The sequence below is a fragment of the Mya arenaria genome, chromosome 8 (assembly GCF_026914265.1).
Source record: "Mya arenaria isolate MELC-2E11 chromosome 8, ASM2691426v1".
Taxonomy (NCBI): Eukaryota; Metazoa; Mollusca; class Bivalvia; order Myida; family Myidae; genus Mya; species Mya arenaria.
The window spans coordinates 73,853,382-73,870,080 of NC_069129.1; the positions used below are offsets into that span (position 1 = coordinate 73,853,382).

General features: G+C 37.1%; 1 protein-coding gene across 1 annotated transcript in view; it reads left to right on the forward strand.

Moving 5' to 3' along the window:
• The first annotated feature begins 632 nt into the window (after positions 1-632).
• The window catches only part of LOC128244741 (TOX high mobility group box family member 4-like), a 41,828-nt gene continuing 25,761 nt past the window's right edge, over positions 633-16,699 (forward strand). Inside the window, exon 1 of the mRNA XM_052962792.1 lies at positions 633-744. The gene's annotated coding sequence lies outside the window, so the exon portion shown is untranslated. The remainder of the gene's footprint in view (positions 745-16,699) is intronic.

The following is a 16,699-nucleotide window of genomic DNA, read 5'->3' on the forward strand; positions in this document are numbered from 1 at the left end:
ATTTGTTACATAATGAAATGTAAAGTAAGAAATAGTATTGAGAGAGTGGACTTTATAAAGGACCGTGAGTAAACTTATATATAAAATATAATAATGGAAATTTACAATTATAAATAAAATGCTAAACAAATTGATTAACAATATTCTTACGTCCAATAAATGCTTCAGATATATTTTAACACAATCTAAGCTGACCCTCCTTATTAATTGACTGTAACAAATCAACAAATTTCATCATACTAGTTCTAAAGCTCACTTGGATCAATTTAGTGTGATGCGGCCCCTCCCCAGTGGAATTGTAACGGCCATAGCATAAAAAACATGAACCTGGAGGTCCTGTTATACTGGTAAGGCACTTGACTATCAACACAAGGTGCGCATGTTCAATTCTCTGCATCACCACTAAAATACTATCCGTCTTAATGAGAGGGGCGTTAAACGGGGACCTGTGTGAAAGTACACTACTGTAGCGTAAGTTAACGCAACGGTGTCTAAAGTTTTATGCACTAGGCCCAGCAACCTTACGCGACTTATACTCGTACTACGGCCGACGGATAGATGATGATGATGATGATGATGATGATGATGATGATGATGATGATGATATCGACCGAACTATTATTATTCGGTAACGAAAATTACAGTCGTTTAAGTTGTATGGATCCATGCGGAAATTAGAAAATAATTTCATATATTAGCATTTGTGATTGTCGTCACTGTAGTAAAAAATAAATTCACTATTCGGTAAGTTACCTTTTGTAAGGTTCAAATTGCAAATTAATGTGACACATCCTGAGAGCTTAAAACGAAACTATTTATATCGTAAATGTTGGTGGGTGGGGTAATAGCATCTCTAGTGTATCTCCTAGTCTAAAATAATAGACGTGTTATACGGGATTCTTCCAATCCCTAACGTCTAAACGGGAATGAACAAAAAACGGGGGTGTTTTAAAAATATTGAAATTGTTTTAAGTGGAGTATTTTATGGTTGAAATTGAATCATAAAGAGTTGTATTCATATTTTACCATGTAAGTGAAATGTTACTTTGCACTAAACAAGCATTTGATGCATTAAAACAAGTTGTTTACCTTGCCCATCCACTGTTGAAGGGGAACAACTCGATACAATCGTAATAACTCGGCCTCCTCCGACAAAGCTTCGAGATAGACCTCGTTATACAATCGTAACAACTCAGCCATGGCCGAAATGTTCAGAGCGATTTAAAACTGTGCCCTGAAGCCTTGCAGGTGCCCTTCATGTATATATCGTTATGTTTTGACAGAATGAAATGAAAAAAGCCGTCAAATTCATAATTATAAGTTGGATATTTATTTTTTGTGTACAGTACTAATATAAAATAACATTATCTGGTAATATTTCTTGTTTTTATGATATTTTATAGACGCTATATGCTTTAACCCGGAATCCTGATCGGAACAATTACCATCTTTTGATACTAAACAATTTGTACGTGAAGGATTTGCCATATCAAAAATAATAAAAAATCCTTCAACGTACAATTATTTGGACTAGTGTATCTCCAGGATACATCTGTTCAACACCTGACCTGTTGAGAGTTGTGTATAAATTCTGTAATTCACCGCTTTTGGTTTCATCATAAGTCCCTGTAAACATTGCCAGCATTTTTCTTTGATAACCTGATGTCGTTAATAAAAAATAAATTTTCTGTTTTTCGATTGTCTAAAACAGTATTAATATCTGTAGTCACTATACTACCAGCCATGTGTTTCTTTGCGGGAGAGATTGTGCAATGAAAGTGAATCACTGGGATATATTCCGCGATAGCTAACGGGTGGTACGTGATCACGGCGTTCATCTGCTGCTACCTCATACGCCCTCCATAAACAAGCACACGGTACATCACTGAAATGCGGCTAATGCACCAGTCAATTGTAACCATAGCCCTTCCCTCCCAGGGGGGGGGGGGGGGGGGCTTTGTTTCAATAGACTGGTAAATAAATGTGACATGGCAGGTTATTATTGTAACAGGTACAAAAAGAAAATTGTATATTATACTATGGTCCCAGAATAGCTTTCAGCCTATTGCGAGGGTGAACGATCTCATCCCGCACACTTGATAAAATTAGATCACAAAAGATGGAATATTGAGTGTTTATTAAGGCATTTTTGGAAATAAGTTAATTGATACTAAAATATACCTGCAACAGGGGTGTGTAATTTTCGGAAAACCACATTTGAAAGTGACTGGGGTCAAACAAGCGTTCAAAGTTCAGTGCATGGTTGAAGGCCTGAAGCTGTAATATGCCGTGTGCATGTTTTTGGAAGTCATATACAGTAGCAGCAGATAAAAAACACAGATGTGCATACAAACGTTTATAGAAGCGTTTATAAAAGCGCGGGAAAACAGGTGCCCGTATAGTTGTTTATTTCCTGTTTTGATGAAACCGAAAGTAGACTGCATATCCTCCTGGTTAGCACTTCATTTAAAGCCTGGGAAAATATCTGGTGGTTTTATTTTTTCAAGAAAATGCAGAAAAAAACAACAACCATGTCAAGTAAAAAATACGTCTTGGCAGTCAAAATAGGTACATTTTCCCGACGTTAAAAACGACTAAAATAGCCCCAGATATGCTATAGAATGCACCACAGACGTTCCCCATTTAAAAAAAAATCCGGACCCCCCTAGTGTGCGTTGACATTACGATGGGTGTCCCGGAATCGACCCAAGAAATTATCACATGTATGCTTTTGCACCTTTAGGAAGAGTTTGCACCAGTAGCTCATTTTTTTTTTATGCCCCTTTGTTGAAGAAGCAGAGGTTTTGTAAGTGTCAAATCTAATGAAACCCAATTGAATTCAGTTTTCATTAAAAAAATCTATGGACAGGTGTTTGTTTAAATGTGATTTGTAGTGTGTGTAATTTTCGGAAAACCACATTTGAAAGTGACTGGGGTCAAACAAGCGTTCAAAGTTCAGTGCATGGTTGAAGGCCTGAAGCTGTAATATGCCGTGTGCATGTTTTTGGAAGCCATATACAGTAGCAGCAGATAAAAAACACAGATGTGCATACAAACGTTTTTGCTACCGCAGAATATATCTCTGCAATTATGCAATCTCTGCCATGAGGGCAACGCGTTTTTTGCTAAAAACGCTGTTGGTAGTGTACTTTATCACACATCTTAAAGGCACAACTGCATGTTGGGGCTTGCGTATAACCGACAGTCTTTGACGTTAAAACCTTTCATTAAGACTGTTTTCCAAGAAGTATTGGTTAAACTAACGGGTAATGGGCTCTTTGAAGAATTTCTTTCTTTTTTTCCCTGTTTTCTCCCTGTTTGGTTCAGCTTTTAAGTAGTATGAAAAACTAAGTCAGTGGTGCATCAGCTTGTTCCTTGATTAAAGTAGTACCCTGTCTCAGTACTCCAGAGGTTCCTGCACATTGATTTTCGAGGAAGCAATTAACATGTCACTTTTAATGCCATGGTACTCCCTAGAGGACCTTAGTTGAACCATGTCATGATGGATCCCAATGCCCCTCCCATGTAGATACTGTTATGATGGATCCCAATGCCCCTCCCATGTAGATACTGTTATGATGGATCCCAATGCCCCTCCCATGAAGATACTGTTATGATGGATCCCAAAGCCCCTCCCATGTAGGTAACATCATGAGGGATCCAATTGCCCCTCCCCTGTTGATAATGTCGTGATGGATCCCAATGCCCCTCCCATGTAGATACTGTTATGATGGATCCCAATGCCCCTCCCATGTAGATAATGTTATGATGGTTCCAAAGCCCATCCCCTGTTGATTATTTCATGATGGTTCCAAATGCTGGTCCCCTGTAGATAATGCCATGATGGTTCCCAATGCCCCTCCCCTGTAGATAATGTCATAATGGTTCCCAATGCCCCTCCCCTTTAGGTTATGTCATGATGGTTCCCAAAGCCCCTCCAATGATGATTATGTTATAATGGTTCCCAATGCCATTGCCTGTAGATAATGCCATGATGGATCCCAATGCCCCTCCCCTGTTGATTATGTCATGATGGTCCCCAATGCCCCTCCCCTGTAGATTATGTCATGATGGTTCCCAATGATCATCCACTGTTGATTATATCATGATGGATCCCAATGCCCCTCCCCTATATATAATGTCATGATGGTTCCCAATGCCCCTCCATTGTAGATTATGTCATGATTGATCCCAATGCTCCTCCCCTATATATAATGTCATGATGGTTCCCAATGCCCCTCCCCTGTAGATTATGTCATGATGGTTCCCAATGCCCCTCCCCTTTAGATTATGTCATGATGGATCCATATGCCTCTCCCCTGTAGATAATGTCATGATGGTTCCCAATGCCCCTCCCCTATATGTAATGTTATGATGGTTCCCAATGCCCCTCCCCTATTGATTATGTCATGATGGTTCCCAAAGCCCATCCCCTGTAGATTATGTCATGATGGTTCCAAATGCCCCTCCCCTGTAGATAATGCCATGATGGTTCCAAATGCCCCTCCCCTGTAGATAATGTCATAATGGTTCCCAATGCCCCTCCCCTTTAGGTTATGTCATGATGGTTCCCAAAGCCCCTCCAATGATGATTATGTTATGATGGTTCCCAATGCCATTGCCTGTAGATAATGCCATGATGGATCCCAATGCCCCTCCCCTGTTGATTATGTCATGATGGTCCCTGATGCCCCTCCCCTGTAGATTATGTCATGATGGTTCCCAATGCCCATCCAGTGTTGATTATATCATGATGGATCCCAATGCCCTTCCCCTATATATAATGTCATGATGGTTCCCAATGCCCCTCCATTGTAGATTATGTCATGATTGATCCCAATGCTCCTCCCCTATATATAATGTCATGATGGTTCCCAATGCCCATCCCCTGTTGTTTATGTCATGATGGTTCCCAATGCCCCTCCCCTGTAGATTATGTCATGATGGTTCCCAATGCCCCTCCCCTGTAGATTATGTCATGATGGATCCATATGCCTCTCCCCTGTAGATAATGTCATGATGGTTCCCAATGCCCCTCCCCTGTATATAATGTCATGTTGGTTCCCAATGCCCCTCCCCAACAGATTATGTCATGATGGTTCCCAATGCCCATCCACTGTTGATTATGTCATGATGGATCCCAATGCCATTGCCTGTAGATAATGCCATGATGGATCCCAATGCCACTCCCCTGTTGATTATGTCATGATGGTCCCCGATGCCCATCCCCTGTAGATTATGTCATGATGGTTCCCAATGCCCATCCAGTGTTGATTATATCATGATGGACCCCAATGCCCTTCCCCTATATATAATGTCATGATGGTTCCCAATGCCCCTCCATTGTAGATTATGTCATGATTGATCCCAATGCTCCTCCCCCTATATATAATGTCATGATGGTTCCCAATGCCCGTCCCCTGTTGTTTATGTCATGATGGTTCCCAATGCCCCTCCCCTGTAGATTATGTCATGATGGTTCCCAATGCCCCTCCCCTTAAGATTATGTCATGATGGATCCATATGCCTCTCCCCTGTAGATAATGTCATGATGGTTCCCAATGCCCCTCCCCTTTAGATTATGTCATGATGGATCCATATGCCTCTCCCCTGTAGATAATGTCATGATGGTTCCCAATGCCCCTCCCCTGTATATAATGTCATGTTGGTTCCCAATGCCCCTCCCCAACAGATTATGTCATGATGGTTCCCAATGCCCATCCACTGTTGATTATGTCATGATGGATCCCAATGCCCCTCCCCTGTAGATTATGTCATGATTGATCCCAAAGCCCCTCCCCTATATATAATGTCATGGTGGTTCCCAATGCCCCTCCCCTGTAGATTATGTCATGATTGATCCCAAAGCCCCTCCCCTATATATAATGTCATGATGGTTCCCAATGCCCCTCCCCTATTTATTATGTCATGATTGATCCCAATGCCCCTCTCCTATACATTATGTCATGATGGATCCCAAAGCCCCTCCTCTGTATATAATGTCATGATGGTTCCCAATGCTCCTCCCCTGTAGATTATGTCATGATGGTTCCCAATGCCCCTCCCCTGTAGATTATGTCATGATTGATCCCAAAGCCCCTCCCCTATATGTAATGTTATGATGGTTCCCAATGCCCCTCCCCTATTGATTATGTCATGATGGTTCCCAAAGCCCATCCCCTGTAGATTATGTCATGATGGATCCCAAAGCCCCTCCCCTATATATAATGTCATGATGGTTCCCAATGACCCTCCTCTGTAGATTATGTCATGATTGATCCCAAAGCCCCTCCACTATATGTAATGTTATGATGGTTCCCAATGCCCCTCCCCTATTGATTATGTCATGATGGTTCCCAAAGCCCATCCCCTGTAGATTATGTCGTGATGGTTCCCAATGCCCCTCCCCTGTAGATTATGTCATGATGGTTCCCAATGCCCCTCCCCTGTAGATTATGTCATGATGGTTCCCAATGCCCCTCCCCTGTAGATTATGTCATGATGGTTCCCAATGCCCCTCCCCTGTAGATTATGTCATGATGGATCCTAAAGCCCCTCCCCTATATGTAATGTTATGATGGTTCCCAATGCCCCTCCCATGTAGATTATGTCATGATGGATCCCAATGCCCCTCCCCTGTAGATTATGTCATGATAGTTCCCAATGTAGTGTTTTAGCTAAAGCGGAATGGAAGGGCGGCCCTCCCTGCCCTTTTTTGACCCCGCCCCGTTGCCCCTTTTTACACGCCCTGTCATATTTTTCCCACCCCCTTGCGCCCTTCTGGCCATTCAGATCGTTGTTTATCACAAAGTTACGCCCTAAAAGTATTTCATTGGTCAATGGCGCCGTTTCCTAATCTGCCATAGATCAGTGTGTGCTAAGGCACATGACCGTCATCACCGCGGGTCTGATCAACGGTAATTCACGCTTATAATCAGAGTGCTAATTGCTGTTCATTATGACACATTATTCCTTGTCTGAGACATGGAAGTTGTACCTCTAAATGTCGTTCTTTGATGTTGTTACAAATTTAATTAATTTAGCCATTTATAATGGGTAATCTCCTTATCACATAATTGGGTCATATAACATCCAATTATAGAAATGTCCCATGTTAACCAATCAGAGAAGACACTGTTCAAATGATTAAAAGTTTGTTAAATTGCGATAGAAAAGGCGAAGAATTGATGAAAAATGTTGTTAAGCATTAGTTAACAATTGATACTTGCAGTGTAAAAACAAGGCACACTTTTTAAAACGTTGTTTCGTTTGAAGCAGACGGTCATTGAAAAACAGACGGTGGCGCTAAGAAAATCAAATACTTAAAACTTCATGACCAATATTTGATAGTTTTTGTGTTGAATGTTCACAATAAAAATTTGTTTTGTAATCTCAAAACTTTTTTATTTGCTTTATATAGTGTTTACTTACAGTATTTTCCTCATTTGTACAATGTTTAAAAGTAGAAGATTCGGCGAGTTGCCGCCATTTTGTCATTTTTCGGAGTGTATTTCTCGATTTTTAAGTTCTATTATTAAGTATTAGTGAGTTTTCATGAAGGATAGAGATTTTAAATGTCATTTTGTTTTAAAATGTCAGCATATTGAAATTTATTTAACCAAAGACAAGAAAACATCAGCAAAGCTGAATGTGACATTCGTACCCTATCCTGATCGTACCAAAACAAGATTCGCCCCCTGCACTTAAATGTTTTTAACAGCTCATATATAAGGCCATTCTGATTGTTTCAAATGTGTTTTTTTTAAATGTCTTTGTTTTTATTTTGGAGGTAAACTATACATTGCAAAAATGAGACTCTAGACAAGTATACTTTTGATAGGCCAAAAAAGAACACTTTTTTTAACATTCCATCTAGAAAAAGCAATCAAAGTACATGTGAATTTAAAGTTTTGTGGCATGGCACAATATTTATCTCAGGTTTTACTATAAGTATCTCTTCTCCTAAAAGTCTCCCCACTTCTCCCTAATTTGACTGGTGGGAGAAGTGACTTATCCCCAAAAATTCAGCCTTGTGAGAGCCCTGGTGATAACAACCCGAGATGGTAAAGAAAGTGTCTGAAGTGAAAATGAACAAGAAAGAAGAATTAAGAGTATTCTGTAGGGATATTACTACAATGTGTGCATGAACATGCATGTACTTTGGTAAGATACATGGTCGTTTTACAACAATACAAAGCTAATATTGTGCACATTGTTTTCCCATTTAAGAAAGCACCATGCCCCTATTTTGGCCCACCCTGCCCTTTTTTTGGCCCACCCTGCCCTTTTAAATTCCTGGCTAAAACACTACAATGCCCCTCCACTATAGATTATGTCATGATGGTTCCCAATGCCCCTCCCCTATGTTTAATGTCATGATGGTTCCCAATGCCCCTCCCCTATATATAATGTCATGATGGTTCCCAATGCCCCTCCCCTACATATAATGTCATGATGGTACCCAATGTCCCTCCCTTGTAGATTATGTCATGATGGTTCCCAATGCACCTCCACTGTAGACAATATCAAAATGGATTCCAATGCCTCTCCCCTGTAGAAAATGTCAAGATGGATTCCAATGCCTCTCCCCTGGAGATAATGTCCAGATGGATTCCAATGCCCCTCAGCTGTACATAATGTCAAGATGGATTCCAATGCCCCTCAGCTGTAGATAATGTCAAGATGGATTCCAAAGCCCCTCCCCTGGAGATAATGTCAAGATGGATTCCAATGCCTCTTCCCTGGAGATAATGTCATGATGGATTGCAATGCCCCTCAGCTGTAGATAATGTCAAGATGGATTCCAAAGCCCCTCCCCTGTAGATAATGTCAAGATGGAATCCAATCCCTCTTCCCTGGAGATAATGTCAAGATGGATTCCAATGCCTCTTTCCTGTAGATAATGTCATGATGAATTCCAATGCCCGTCCCAATACATAGCTTATCTGGAGTTCTGCAATGACATCATTTTGCCTCCTAATGCAAGTCTCCCGAAATGAATTATGAAGCCAAACCTTACCCATGTCTTTTACCTCAGGCACCAATATACTTAGTCTATCTCAACCCCAACACCGCAAAAAGCATCTACTTATTTATTTATTTATTTTTACATTTTTACTCTTTTTGAATGTGCATTCTCACATAGATTATGTTAATAAAAATGCTTTGGCAATATGTTATAGAAAAAATATTCATGGGTAAAATTTTACTTTAATCCAATTTATTATTTCTAAGAGTTTATAATACTAAAGTTATTTTGTTCTAGAAATGATTTTCCTTGTATCATTAAGCAATGCTGTTTATCATCATACTGTAAAAGAGAATGTGCTTTTTAAAATAAAGATTAGTTGATCTTAAGATTGAGAAAAGTCTTGAGTATTTTAGTGATATTGGGCTTTGAGTTTGACCAAATCCTTCGATGAGATGCCAGGCACTTGCTTAGAATGGATCCTTATGACTAACATGAATTCAGATTGGTATTTGTCAATTAATAAACAATATCCTACACAAAATGAAAGCAGCTGTGAGGCGTGCATATATGCATTGCAGGTTGAAAGGATGAACACCACATCCCGTGGTCTAGGGCACTTGTTGAGTACTACATAAAAGAGTTGTCTAGTCTATAGAATGCTGACAATATAATGTGCACAATTTCTCGCCATTAATCAATGTTTGTATTTGCGCAATGTGAGACAAAATGTTTTGGAGAAATAATTAAACAATGATTACAATAAAATGGCTTCGTCAAGGGGAATTTGGAGACAAACTGTCTCTTTTTGAATTAATAATGGTGATGTTGTCGTTGTTGTCCTGGTCATTGTTGTGCAACCAGTAAGGTTACAAATGAAAAACTTCACCAAAAGATGTCAGAATAAAACTTGACACACATGTTTAATATTAGAATATACACATATCTCTCCGGAAGACAAACTTGATGAGTTATTTCCCCTCGTCTACTGTGAAGATCAAACAAGCATTGTCAGTAGTGAGCTTGCAGTCCATGTTCAGGGTATCACTGCCATAAAGCCGTTAAACAAGCCATGATTATATACCCTTCTTTGTCAGAATGCAGCTACTGGATGTCGTTATCACATCTGTGATGGATTTAGTTGATTTGTATTGTAGAAAAGTCAAAATGTGTATATTTTGATAAGGTGTAAAATTATATTTCCGGAAAAGTAATAAATGATATAATATTTTTTGTAATGAAATAAGTAATTAATGATGTAATATATTCTGTAATGAGTCTTCTTTCATCCAAACCTATCGATTGAGTCAATAGATTGAACATGACCAAAGTAGATTGTCACATGACCTCAAACATTGTCCTTGCCTCTCAATTCCCTTGGCATCATTTTTGCATCAGATTGAAGAATATTTGTTAAACCTTTAGTAGGGTTTGAGGATGCCATATATTTTAGCGTTTTTAAAATGATGTCACAATCTTAGCATTATTTCATGTGAAATGCAATTGTTCAGCAAGGCAGATTTTTATTTTCCACATTCTGTAGTTTTGATCAATAATAAATCACTGAAGTGACTACTATTTGCTTGACTTATGGTTTGAAAATGCCATATATTTCATCATTTTTAAAATGATCTTATTAAAGCATTATTTCATGTAAAATGCAATTCTTCAGCATAATTATAAAGAGCGCAATGATGGCAAATTTTTATTTTCTATAGTCTGTTGTTTGATCAATAATGAATCATTGAAATGGCTACTTTAAATTCTACAAGTGAACATTAAGTACACATGCAGGTGTGGATCCTGGCTCCCTGAACAGAGGAGCCGGCATTAAACAGTTCAGATTTATTCTCAGCTGGATTGCACCTTAACCTCAACTAATTTGCATACTCTCAAGTTTGTTTTGCATGTTTCGATTGATTGAAAGAGCATATCAGATTTTGATAACTTGATAATGAGTGTTTATGTGACATGCTGATTACCATATCTACTGCCGCTCGTTTTTTACTGATGCTCGTTTTTGCCCCAGTTTTATATGGGTACTGAAATGCCATACTTTACTTTTAAACATTGTTGACACTTGAATAGACACATTTTATATATAAGTTAGTCATTCAAATTATATTAAGCCTGGAAATTGAAAAACCATGGAAATTTTGTTACTTCAATAGGTTCGGATTTTGTTTAAAGGTTCAAATGGTCATGTTGATTACAATTGCAAGGTATTTTTACATTAGCACAACTCTTTGATCATATATGACATGTATAATGGAATATAACATCAAGTGAAAATCCAATTACATTCAATGACAATATTTCCTGCTATTGATGGACTAATTTCCATTGAAATGATAACAGGGGTTGATTTTTCACATCTATTCACTGTTTTGTGATTACCGATATTAGTTTTGAGGCATTCATATGAAGCTGATTGTGACAGAAACGTCATGCTAAATTAGTTAATATTTTTCACCAGGGGTGCTTTCCGGGATTTCTCCTTCCAATTTTGTAGAAACTGCCTTGTTTAGCGCCTTGAATAGAATTCTGATTGTATACACCAGAATTGTGCTTCCTTTGCCGCAGTTGAATTTACACATGTTTCTCTCTCAACCAACACACTGTCTTGAGTATCAGAAATGATTTGTTTTTCTAGTGAAATGTGAATAAAATAACATCATCTCAGTTCAAACAGGAGCTCTATTGTTAACTTATTTATTTATTTATTTTTAATTTAAACAACATAAATAATTTCTCTATTTTGCTGAAACGTGTAAGTAATACTATTAAAAATTGAATGATTTTACGTTTAAAATTACAAAATTATGTTTTTAATAGTTAGAATCTGTTAGCTGGTGTGTGGTGTTTGTAAATAAAAGTAGGTTAAATAATGAAAGTTTAACACAGTTTAAAAAGAATTGTGGCTATCATAAAATCTGTGAAAATGTCCCATTAGCAAATCTCAATAGCAACCATTGTGCTCTATCTACCAACAACAATAATGCAGGGCTCATAACTCCGGCTTTAATCATTGCAAAGTTATGCATCTTGATCAACCTTAAAAACTTATACTAGAAAAGTTTTAAGCATCAGCTTACGATGCTAAGTTGTTCTTTTCATGCATCTTAGCTCTTCTTGGCACTTGTTAACTGTTTTTTTAAGAAAACTTACAATGCTTACACAATTTATGTTAAATGACTTAAATGACTCAAGCAGTGAATTTTTTGTTACATGTAGAAAGGGAAACATTTAATATTAAATGATGTAAAACTAGCTCTAAAAAACATTGTATTCTTTTCACCAAGGAAGCTGGCACTTCCTTCTTAAGCGTATAAGTCATAAAGACAACAAAACTATTTTTTTAAATTACAGAAACATGCCATTAACCAACACTCAAACCATGAAATGATTAACTAATATCCGATCTGTCATCCTGGTTATTAACACCATATTTGACCCTAAATGGCCCTTCCATTCTCCCTTCTGCACATTGATGGGCAGGTGGGAAGGTATCGCCTCAGCTGTCGGAGGAGGGGACATTTGATTATGCATGCTGTAGCAGTAAAACTGAAGTAACAGTGCATTCAATTGCGCACATGCAGCAAATCAAGCACACCTTTTGTTGTGTGTACTTGGCAAAGTGAAAGGATCCAATTTTTATTGAAATACCATCATGGCCCTCTTTTATATTATCCTATTTTCTCGAATATGTTTTTAGGAAACTTTAATAACATATGATTGTATGGTTATAAGAAATTAATATGATGTGTGACCTAAGTATCATTTTCAACAGTTTAATTTAGATAATACAAACTTTACATGAATCATGTCTTTTAATGGAATAAACAAATATAAATCATTAGGCAGGTTGTCATTCATTTTACCATTAAAGAGATTATATCATAAAAGCAAATGGTTGTATAATTCATTGAATAGCTTTTACCACCTGACAAACAGCCTCCGACAACTGACCAGGCGGAGTCGAGCTTCCGTTCACTTTATGTTCATTGGTAAGGATGCTGCTTGTTTTTCGTCTGCTGCATACACAGCCTTCTAAAATAACATACTAGTTCTGAAAAAATGTTAAATTCTTTTTAAATTTTGATAAATTAAATAAATTGTCAGTGAAAAGGTTTCCTTTGGAAATGGCCGCATTTGCTGGGCAAGGCTCATTTTAATAAGCTGTTATGAAAACAAAATTTTATGATTCATGGAGATTGTTTTCTTCTGAAGAGTATTGAAGAGTATTCAAGGGTGAATTATTTGAGATTGATGCAATTGTTCTCCTACTGAACAACAATAAATCAGACAACCATGAAAGAAGTCAATTCTTCAAATGATCTGTAAATAATATGCTTTTTTTAGGGGACATTCACTTAATAATGCATATTCACTGGCAGTGTTTGATCTCGGAATAATGAGCAGTTGCACCATTGTGCCTGACTGTTGCAGATACCATTCAGTTTATTGTGGTGCAGTTCATTTGTTTGTTTAAAGTCCTTTCTCTGCAAATGTGAAAGACATGGCTGCAGCTGACTCTGTTATAAATTTAAGATTGTCACAAAGTAGTTTTCTTAAGTTTGTTCATTTTGCAGCAGTAAACAACTTAAGCTGGTTACGGACAGGTGAAGCTGATTGAAGTTTTGGTCACAAATTGGGCCACTTGTCCTCAAACTATTAACATTTAAAACAGAGAGCACTTTTGTCTGGATGTCACCTTGACCTGGTATGATCTTTGTTATTAAAGCACTTTGGTATATGTGCTCATGTTTGTCATAGGCGTACTGGCATATAAAAACACTTCTGCAAATTCTGATTTAGTTTTCTTTTCCAAACAATTTTTTTTTACCTCTATTGAAAAGATTTCCATAAATGAAGTATGTTTTCAAAATTTGCTAAAAATTAACAAATCCTTTAAGCTTAAAAAATTATATTCAGTGACCTTGCACGTACGCGATATTATAAAACACTTTATTTAGTAGTTGTTTACGAGTGCATACCCTATTGATTGAGACATTAAACTTTTACCTAAGAACGATGTACAGTTAAGTAATCAGTATGCAATTAACCTGTCAAATGCATGCGAACCATGTACTCATCTGGCCTGCATTTGTCAATTACCCTTGTCAAACAAATACTAATTGACAAATGGTCAAGCTTCTCGTGACTGACATGAACACTAGTGTATTGGTTGACCAGAGCTTATGGTTGGCTGTGATACATTCCTCTTTCCTTCTCTGTCTAATCTTCTATTCTTCCAATTGTTCATGTAGAGCCACTTAATTAAGTGGCATCAACTCCCATTGCCATATTTTGAAAACCAACTTAAGGTAGAATAAGGATACAAGAATCTTTATTTAAAGATTGGTATGTGTTAAAAAGAAACACTAGCTCAATGAGCTATTTTCGGACATGAATAACAGACATACATAACATATCCAAAAAAATAACAATGGAGCTTGTGACGTGTAAATAAAAGCATATATGTTAAAAAGAACACATATTAGAGCAAGTATTTAAAAAACCCTTCAGTATCATAACAGAATAAATTATCTATTTAAAATCATTAATGTTTTTACTATTTAAAAGTACATTCTCTCATAGAATACGCTGATTTAAAACTTTGGTCAAGATTCCAAAGAAAAATTATTCTACAGCAAGAAAACTAATTGAGCACACATCTTTGTTATTGAGAAATTGCTCAAGTATATTTTTTTTCTTCAGTATAAGACTTCTGTGAAATATTAACAACAGATTTTTATCAACACATTAAATGCCCTTGAAAAAACAGTAAAAACATAATGCAAGTTTAAAGAACTTTTGGTGTTGTATGGAAAAATGAGTTGAGATTGTTATTGAGATTTTAACTTGAGTATTTTTGTGATATTTGGGCCTGAGTTTCTTATAAGCTTTCATTTATTCCTCATTCCTTCATGGTCCTGAATTCAAGCATGAAGTTAAAAATACTAATTGTCCTGTAAAGCAAAAGGGTAGAGATGGTCATGCCTGGAAGCAACATGGATTTCAATCAGTTCATTATACTTACCCCTTAACAGTAAGGCATTTACTCATAGTAAAAATCCATAAGCAAAAGCTTAAAGAAGTACAAAAGATGGAAGTCCAAATGTGTGTTCGTAATATACACCAAGTTGGTTAAGATATTATTGTGACTCCACCAAATATTGATGTTCAGAATTCTGAAAGCATAATGCTTCAAGCATTCTTCCGGTTGTCCGGTTAGCGCAGTGGTTAGCGCACTCCCTTCTCACCTAGGCGACCCGGGTTCGATTCTTGGCCTGGGGGCATGTGAGTTTGGTTTTTGTTCACCAAGCCAGACAAGTGGGTTTTCTCCTGGTACTCCATTTTTCCCCACAACATAAGACTACACTCTCACTTAAAATCTACGTATTTGATGCAACAAGGGGACAATTGCAGTACCAATACCAGACAATTGAAGACAATATATGCCAAAACTTGCTTAATATCGACAAAACTTAGCCAATATGAGTTTCCTACATTTTGAATGACTACAAAACTGGCCAATGGCTGTCGAAACTCTCCTTAATATGAAAAATAAACTGGAAACTATTTTAAAAGGTAGCCATTTAGTTTTCCATTTTTCTGATTGTTAAAAGATTTTGCTTCGTTTAAACCTTTTTGGAATTACAATTCTATTAAATGCTTCAATCACTTTGTATGGTTTGATTTTACAGTTGTATTTATTTAACCCATTAATGTTGCATTCATTTCTTGGGTTTCATCTGTTTTGTATTTGAGAGTAGATTTTTTTTGTGTGGAACAAAAAAGATTGCAGCAATTTTAATGAGTACATTTTAAATAAGTCCCCCTGATTGGAGTCCAGGCAGCATCTTGAATATTTTAGCCTGTTCTTCTAGAAAGGAAAGTTTTCCAAAATGATAGTTTTTATCATTCTTAATTAAGTGATAACAAAACCATAAAAAACATTGCTTTGTCATTTTGTTTGCACGACAATTAGTATATAATCACTATTTTGACAAGGTTTATTAAATTGTTGACGGGTATTATTATGTAAATGTGGTTCGGAACAAGCAGAGTACTGACCTCTGGGCAGTAAAGGTTAATGGAGGTCAGTGGCCTGCGGGCATTCTGTGGTCAGGAACCTTATTAATTTATTGCATGATGTCTTAATGTTTTTGGGTTGGCTAAAAGAAAACTGAAATTTTGGGAACAATGTTGAAATAATCAAATAGTATTAAACAACCTTTTGACAAGCATGTGTGCTGAAATGTAAATGTTTCAGTTTAAAGCATATATAGGGAGCAACATCATACATGCCATATTTTCTAGAGACCATTCAGGGGGATTAATGTTTAGAAAGACTGAAAGTTCAGGGGGATTTTGGTAGTTTTCAGGGGGAATTCGTTAGCAGGTCTAAGTTGGCGAAATTTTAGAGGCAAGTACGAAAATTGTATTCACATTATATTTTGCTATGAAAAAGTTTTCATTATACAGAATTATTATTTGTTATGATTTATCATATTCTTATGATACACTCCCAATTTTCATACTGTAATGCACTTGCGAACAAAATATGTCATTTATCAAACCATTTTCTAAACTAATTTCACCCTTGTGGAATTGTTTCTTCACTTTCACTTTGTCATTGATGCCTGATGTAAAATCTCTCCCAACAATAAGATTTTTATTTTTTTATTCCGAATGATTTTTATCTCCGGGAGACTGGGGGATGGA